Source organism: Atractosteus spatula, chromosome 28 (genome assembly GCF_055471065.1).
Source record: "Atractosteus spatula isolate fAtrSpa1 chromosome 28, fAtrSpa1.hap1, whole genome shotgun sequence".
Classification (NCBI taxonomy): domain Eukaryota; kingdom Metazoa; phylum Chordata; class Actinopteri; order Semionotiformes; family Lepisosteidae; genus Atractosteus; species Atractosteus spatula.
Genome location: NC_142733.1, coordinates 6776682 through 6783534, shown reverse-complemented (window position 1 = coordinate 6783534; position 6853 = coordinate 6776682).

Genomic DNA, 6853 nt, shown 5'->3' with positions numbered 1-6853 from the left:
CAATTTATTATTATTATTATACAATTTACTGACAATTAAACTTTCCTTATTTCCTATTCCACTGCATTGTGTATTTTCTGGTGATGTATTTTTTGATTGTTTTATTGAACATCTGTATTATAATTTGGGGCAGCAGCACGGCGACACAGTACTGGATACCTTGATTAGAAAATGACTAGACGGGTGTACTATAATTTCAACCTCTGTACGTTGACACAGATAACAATATCTGCTAAATTTTGACATTTATTTTCCTGAGCATTCTTCTTTTTAATAAAAATGATACTACCGCTGCTGTTACTACTACTAACAACTGTCTTTACTGTGCGCATTGCCTACAGATACAGATTCAGTAACCCTCTCGACACATAATATAAACCCACTTACAGCATCACTTGACAGCTTCCCACCCACATGCACAAAGAAAGGTCTGTTGGTATGCAAACTGCAAAGGTTGAGGTCTTAGTTATGAACAGCACCTCCTCTGGGCATTCCTCCCAAGTAAACATGAATAAAACTATGCAATCCACATCAGCTTTGCAATTCCTTCTACCTCTTCTCCCTGTCTTTTCATGTACAATCCAGAATAATAAAAAGCATTTTTTTAGCAAACACAAAAAACAAAACTGACCATTGTCAGCTCTGTAATTCCAGCAGTCCAGTGTTCAGAACACACGCCATAAGACAACAGAGCTTTGTAAAATAAAAGACAGTTTCATTTCAACTCGTTTGACTTATTATACAGGCGGCATAGTGATGCAGTGGTGTGCATTGCTGTCTCACAGCACTGGGGCCCTGGGTTCAATTCTTGGGGTGCTGTCTGTGTAGAGTTTGTATGCTCTCCCCTTGTTCGCTTTCATTGGGGTGCTCCAGTTTCCTCCCTGGGTCCAAAAACACAAAAACATACTGTTTTTTCACATGAGCAAATAATTCAAGGATTCAAACCTTCAGTCTTCTGATCCGAAGTCAGATGCATTATCCAACCTGGTAGGTTGTTTTTTGAGGCAATGGGCCCTGGGGTGAGTGTGTGTGTTTTTATGTACGTATCTGCCCTGTGATAGACTGGTGTCCCTTCCATGGTGTACCCTGCCATGCTTGTTGGGATAGGCTCTGGCTCCCTTGCGACCCTGTATTGGAAAAAGTGGTTAGACAACGGATGAATAGATTAACTTATAGTACCTCCTGACTCTGTTGGGCTATAAATTACGTGGTACCAAATTTTACACCAATTAAGCCATTGTCAGGCCTCATCAGCTAGATGGATTTAATGGGAGGTCAAAAGCTTAGTTTGGTTGTCCCTCTGTTTTGAAAGAGAATTACCAGGGGTTGTGTCTTTTTGTTGTCACTATACCCTATGTATAAGAGCAAGTTAAAAAATAGAAGAGGCACTTTTCACTCTTTTCATAAGAAGAAAGAGAGCTATTTTTAGAAACCTGAAGGAGCAGGTGTTGCCACAGATCTTTTTCTGCTAACTGAATTTGAAGGGGGAAGATGACTAAGTGTGAACATTTCATCCAACTGTTCATTTAAATAACAGCCATATCTGGGAAAGATATTCGACTTGGCTGCAAAGACAAGCCATGCCCACAAAACTGTTTGGATTTGTAAACTCCTCGGGTCCAGCGTCTCTCTCCCCTAAAATATTAACATTGTAGTTACTGAATAAATGCATCAGCATTGAACATATTGAAAATGTCCTTGGGGGTTTTGTTTCTACTATAATACTCATGGCAGTTCTCGGTTACGGCAGTGCCTGGAACAAATTCAAATAAAAACAACATAAACGTGGTTTAAAATCCTTCGTGACCCTCAGCTGCTTGGCCTTGCTTATTTACAGTACATTTCTGTTACCTGTGTTTGGCCTGAAAGTAATCAGGTCAGATTTCAAAGGTCCGGGAATCCATTAAATGACCTTTTGTTGTATTTTCAGCGATTTTGATATCAGGAAATCTTAGCTTTCATCTTGTAGTGTTGCTGGGGCCTCCAAACAAACAGCCCCTCTTTCAACTGGAGAGTGCAAACGTGCAGGGGCAGACTCCTGAAGCTCCCCAGGGTGCCCCAGCACACAGGCCCTGCTCCAGTGCTGGCCCAGTTTAAGCAAATATTGAGCGGGGCCTTGCAACGGATTTCAAAGGGAAAACCCGGGAGTCCTTGCACTCTGTCAACACTAAGGGTTCTACAAAACCAGCAGCTTCCCTTTTAAAGTCCTTTTTTTCCCCTGTACAATCGAGTTCCAGACCATCACTCCCAGAGGCAAAAACCTGTCCCAAGCGGACGTGATGCAGGACGTTTAAGGAATATCCCTGGTTGCGCTATAAGACCCTGCAATCGTTTCAGGGTAATGTCAGCCTCTTCGAATTCCCTTAATGCTCTCGGGAAAAATGCCACCATTATGCCAGTGGCATCAAAATGTTCGTTCTGCTCTAGCCAATGTGCTAGAACACAGGTTTTGTTGGTCACCATTAAATCACCAGTTTTGAAAGAGGTTGGACAATTCCATTGTGTTGAATTAAGCAGGTGATTTATTCAATTATGCAATTTAGACATCACTGAGGTCTAAAATCTAGGTACTCTTCAGCCATCAAGGACCAGTGTTCTCTTATTGAACAGATTGCTTGCTCTGCTTCCTTAGTATCTTACAAGTGTTGCCAATCTTTAAAAAACACATGGGATAAGCACTAACTGGGGCTCTCCAGGATCAAAGCTGGGGACCCCCATACTAGATTTCTGGATGACAGAATGTCATCCTTTATAAAGTTCAAGACTACTCTCTCACAAGTCAAAGAAAATGTAGCTAGACACCACTGAGCTATATTCAGTGTAATCGTTATGACAGAACGGCCCACGCAAAGCCTTGCTTTTGAGGAATAATTAATAAGTCAATAATTTTGTGCTTTCCCAAATGTCTGGGAATAAAAAAAGAAAAAAAAAGAATATGTCAACTGATTTATTCCAGTCAGATGATGTTATTTTCTCACTTGCAGATGTGGATTCCCTTTTGAAGGGACGGAGAGCAGGTAGACAGGGGTGTGATGGGATTTCAGCTGAGATTAAAGGCCGCAATTTAAAAAGGGAAAGGTCAGCACTGTGTCAGGTTTGATTTCAGCAGCGAGAGCCCCCCACCAAGGCAGTTTGCATTCGGCACTAACCCATTTTTTATTTTGTTGTCATTTGCCCTCAGAGAGGGTGACCAGCTGGCCCTGCATCAACTGGACAAGCTCAGCTTGGTCAGGTGTTTCACCTGGCCTCTAATTGCAGACCCAATATTTGTTTGCTGTAGGTAAGATGTTGCTTACTTGTCACTAGGCACTATTAAAATAAATATATTGTTGACCAATTTTAATGGCATTTTGAATATTTAGTATCTGCACTTTTTCTTTTATTCGGCAGTATCCCCTAGTGCAAATATGTTGGTAGGTCTCTGTTAATTCGTATGTCCTTCTAATTTGCCAGGACTCTTTGCAAGATGTCGGTAACATGGAACAGCTGTTCGGACCGTTTTATCAGTTGAATTTTTGATTCATGATCAGAGAACAAATCAACAATGTAATTCTGCTTTGTTCTTTTTTTTCTGTTTAGTTTGCTTAGTCTACTCGTTTATTTGTCTTGGTTTAGATGTAACATATAAAGACCATCCTGTCTCAAAGTGTCCAGGTGACCTACATGCTTATTGGGTATTGTGGTTGGAGGTGTAGTAAAGCTAGGGTTCCCATTGCTGGTTTGTCATTCAGACACACGTTTAACCACTGACTTATTGATATTCATTTTCTACCTTGGGCACGTTTATAAATTTACTTTGAGCTCTGAAAAGGTTGAATGGGAATTGTAATTGGTGTCAAACATGTACCAGTTCTTGTGTTTCAGATCTGCCCTTGGTATGCCATCTGAAATGTAGCCAACCGGAACACTGCAGGAGGTAAACCACTCAATGTGGGCATGTCAGCCTGTCTGCTTCACCAGGCTTGTGGCATAACAGACAGCTCTGCTGTGGGTGTGGGCTGTGCACGCTGGGTAGTGGGAGGAGCCACACACACAACAGGGTGACTGTCAAGCCACATGCAATTGCTGGGGCTTTTAGACATTCATCATTTGTTGTATATTTGGGTATGTGTTTAACGGAAATTTTACAAGACTTTAGAGCAGTGCTGGGTAAAGACTGACCTATCGGATGACTGTGGAAACATCTGTAGCAATTCCTATGCTAACAGGGAAGAGCAATACTTGAGCCAGCTGTTCATTTTCTTCAGTGGACAACACTGATGTCTATTCTTTCTGTGTTCTTGAGTCTTCTGCATGCTTTAATAAGTCCCTCCAAGCAGTTAACTGCACACTGTGTGGGCAGTGTGTCTGAAAGAGTCATTACAGGTTCCTCTGTGATGTGTAAGGACAGGAAGAGTGATTAAATGAACCCCTCTTCTACACACGCAGAGGGAGAGAAGAACGCCACAGCTTGACCTGAATCTCTTTTAAGTTCTTCACAGCTCATTAATTGAAGCAAATTAAAAAAGAAGACAGAATATCAGCTCAAGGCCCTTGAGTGTCCCCTTTCAATATTAAAACACGGCATGAGCCATTTGTGTTGTGAGAGGCCGGAAGAGGTTCCAACAAAGTGGAGACTCTTGACCAAATCTACCATCCTCTCATGCTATGTAAACTCAAAGATCTCAATTCTGGGTGTTATCTGAGAGGCAGGGGCAGTGGGAGAGCACGTCAGTCTTTCATGGTGCAGCTACAAGGAGCACATGCTTAAAAACTCTAACCAGGTAAACAGTGTATTTCAGGTGTGTTGTGACATACAATAGCACACAGCACAAACTCTGAAGATCTGTATCACAACGCCTTGAATGTCACAAAGCGCTAGTTGCTAGGTAACGCCTGGACTTTTTCCTGCTACCACACAGAATCGACATTTTAGAGCAGGTCTGAACACACTTAGCACAGGAGACGTATTAGTAAATTTAAAGGAAATCTTGTTTCGAAAAGTACAGTCAGGTGAGACAAAAACATTTGAATGGGGCAGACTCGTGTAGGTCGTCTTATGACTGGCCCATGTCAGGATAAAGAGGCCATTTTGTCTATGGAGATCAGTACCGGGAGCCCTAGTGTGACAATACTTTTGGTGGACATAGCTTATGTTGGGAACACGTTGACATAGAACTCCTGTGTTAGATAGTGAGTGTAATGATGTTAAAAACCTTAGTCCTCTCCCAGTGGTTAGTAAATTGTATTTAGCGTGCTTTTCATTTAATTATTTTATCAAGACTCTATCCACGTGTGTAACGTGGGCAGATACAAGAGCTCTTCTTTATGATAATAGTTTCATGCAGCATTTGTTGAGGCTTAACAAACCCTGCTCGAAGTTGGACACACCTCACAACCAACATGGATACCGGGGTGAAAGACCCATTTTGTGCCCTCCTTTCATCATGCACTTCAGATGCAATGCAAATGAAAGTGGTCTCAAACATACATCTGACATGCAACACACACTTCTCCACAGGCTGCTGCATAATTAAATGTCTAAATATGGAACACACATGACACAGGCCTCCTACGCTGTGGCAGGGTAATTGTGTTTCCATAGTGATGCAATCTGTTGCCTCTCTTGCAGAAGGGCCTAACTCACTGTTATGTACAGTATGCAGTGCGAGTGGGAAATGTACCACGGGATCGAAACTTAACTTGTTCTTCCAAGTGGATCAATTCCTTTACCCCCCTGCAATTCCAAGAAAGAGGGTTCAAGGGAAAAAATAGGGTCAATAGGGTCATGCATGAAACAGGCACCCTTCTTGGAATGCCATTTCAAAGCTGTATTAAAGTTGGGCATTCTGAGGAGAGTCGATTTGTGTCTGTGCAGGAGAAGGTAAAACTGCTCAGAAATTAAGCAACCAGAAAAGGATTTATACAGAATAGGCAATTACAGAAAACAGCAAGCTAAATACAGGTCTTTTAGCTAGAGAATTAGGCACACGAGTTTTACTCTTTTAAGTAAGATAAGGTTTATCTTAAAGTTTTATATTGGGTCTATCTGGTCTTTTGGTTCCTTTTGGAGAGAGCAAACCCTGAAAAGCATTTTCCAGAAACCCAGTAGTGTGTCAAGGTGTCCCTACAGTAGCATAAGAGCTCTTCGTATCCCCCGTGTACCTCAGTGACTGGAAAGTCTGGAAGACCTGCTGTACGGTGACATGAAAGGCTTCATGTGATAAATACAAATCTTCTACAGTGACATCATTCCCTTTGTTCTCTCTTTGGCATTCAAATGACCTGCAAATGGGTTCCTTTCTTCAGTTATTCGAGCTGTGCCAAAAGCACCTATTTCAATTTCATGCAAAGATTGCATTTTGCACAAACTCCTATCTATACATTAATTTTCCCCTCCTCATTTTTTAAGGTGCAAAACCTATGATGTATATAAGGCAAGGTGAGAGTCTTTGCACTGAAACATTGATACATTCTTCATACACCTACCGTTGCAAATAAGCCTGGAACTGTTTTAAAATTGTAAGAGCATTTCATGGGGGTTTTGAGGTTTGTAGGAAGACTGTATAAGTGATAATGCATAAATATGAGGATGTGTTCATGTACATTAAAAGACAATGCTTTCTTATGATCCTACTGATAATTTGTGTGAACTGTTTTTTTTAATCTTCCTTTACTGTATGTGCATTAAAGCAGAAAATACTCTAGAAACATCATTAGCAAGGCTTACCAAGGGAGAGTTTTACAATGCACCAAGAAACATTACGCATTCATTGCTGTAGTCCAGTAAAACAGTAAAAACAAAAACTCTGGTCCACACAGAGACTAAGCCTATCTATGGTCAGCATTAGTGTCTGCAGCCTAGTTATAGCTG